The sequence below is a fragment of the Gracilinanus agilis genome, chromosome 3 (assembly GCF_016433145.1).
Source record: "Gracilinanus agilis isolate LMUSP501 chromosome 3, AgileGrace, whole genome shotgun sequence".
NCBI classification, from domain to species: domain Eukaryota; kingdom Metazoa; phylum Chordata; class Mammalia; order Didelphimorphia; family Didelphidae; genus Gracilinanus; species Gracilinanus agilis.
In genome coordinates this window covers 500705744-500707514 of record NC_058132.1, presented here as the reverse complement: position 1 = coordinate 500707514, position 1771 = coordinate 500705744, and the positions used below count along the sequence as shown (strand labels likewise).

The following is a 1771-nucleotide window of genomic DNA, read 5'->3' as shown; positions in this document are numbered from 1 at the left end:
CAATTTCAATGAGAGTAAGATTCAAACATTGCCTACCAACTTTATTTCCCCCTTTACTGTATTAACTCTTTTGTGCCTCTTCTTCGAGATAATTTACCTCATCCAACCTCCCTTCTCCCATCTCTCTTTTTCACCCCTTAATTTTATTTCTTGGATATTATCCCATCAAAGTCAACTCAAACCTGTGCTATTAGTCTTTGTAATCTCGTTCTGACTGCCCTAATAATGGTCAAAGTTCTTAGGAACAACAAATAATATCTTTCCCTGTAGAAATGTAAACAGTTTAAAAAATCGGTTAGATGCTACAGAGTAGGTGGCAATACTTGAATTGTATATGTGTTCTAAAGGCCATTAGGATCTCTTCTATCCTCATCAAGGAGAGTGCTAAACTCTCCTTTCATACAACATAGAATCTGAAGTTGTAGCAATATGGACTTTCTATATAACCCGGGTTTACTAATCAGACTAACTGCCTGTTGGAATCTATTTCCCATTCCTTCCTTATAGTATTTTCTTTTATACCATCTGTTGGCCAAACTCTACTTGGTAATTTACCAGGCTGGTACCACATCTTTTCTCCATTAGGTTTCCCAGTTGTCTCATAAGACAGTTCCAATGGGCCATTACTAGGTTATAGATAAGACTACTTTTTAGCACTTTAGGCTACTATGGTTGGAGAATTTTTCAGTTATCCACTTCATGAAACTCTCATCCTTATTGAGTAATAGCAGGACCCATTCATCTTGGTTTTATGTACCTATTCACAAATATTTTATCCCTTATCATTAACTATGCTTCTATCCTGTGCTTTGGGTCTGTTGGCTTCTCCTTAGTCACTTTCTTTTCCAGTAAGGACACTGTTCATAATTGTGATAGTCTGGTGTACATTGTTGCCAGTGATCTCTTCATCATTGTTTTTCAAATGCTATGTAAGAACATTGGAATCCTGAGCCACACATTCTCAGGGCTTGAAGCATTAGTGGCTTACTGATTACTTTTATTTAATTTGGTTAACTTAATTAATTAATTTGGTGAAGTTGGAATAATGACAGAGAAGGGTTTAGTGGACAGCTTTGACCTTGGAGTCAGGAAGGCATAGAGGATTAAGACCTATCTCTGACCTATATTGGCTTAACATTCCGGAATAAGTTATACTTCTGTGTAGCTCAGAATCTTCTAACACTACATTGTGTATAAAGCACTGTTCTGTATTGGTAAAGTGAATTTCCTCACTGCAAGCTTGTATTAATGAAATCATAGGTCTACTACAAAACCACTTTGGAGTTTTATATATATGCATATATATAATATTCATATTATAGTAATGCCCTTCCTATCTCATGATGCTATTGTTATAGTCAAAAAAGGCTCAGTATGTGTAAATGTCTTGCAAGGGGCCATCATGACCATGGTTAATAGTCACTCTAAATATAAAGGTATTAAGAAAATATCTGATACAAAAAATAATGACTAGAAAGTTGTTTTATTGAAATATTTTGTTAAAAAATAGGCAAATAAGCATTCAGTAAGCCAACAAATTTTTAAAAATGCTTACTACATGGTAGCCACTGTGGTAAACGCTGAGTATGAAAAGAAAGACAAAAATGATTCCTGACCTAAAGGAGCTTTTTAACTAATAGGAAAGACAGTATTTAAATAAACAAGAGCATTTCAGGAACATACAGAGTAGATGGAAGGCAGCCATAGAGAAATCCCCTAGGATATGAAATTCCTGTGTTTCCAGTATTTCCTATTCAGATTATCTGCATGG

The 1771-nt window shown here is 35.1% G+C and overlaps 1 non-coding gene across 1 annotated transcript; it reads right to left on the bottom strand.

Annotated features, from left to right (window-relative positions):
- Nucleotides 1–285: 285 nt before the first annotated feature.
- LOC123243504 lies at nt 286–408 on the bottom strand. The gene has a single exon (XR_006506025.1). It is a non-coding gene; the product is annotated as a U6atac minor spliceosomal RNA (small nuclear RNA).
- Nucleotides 409–1771: the final 1363 nt, after the last annotated feature.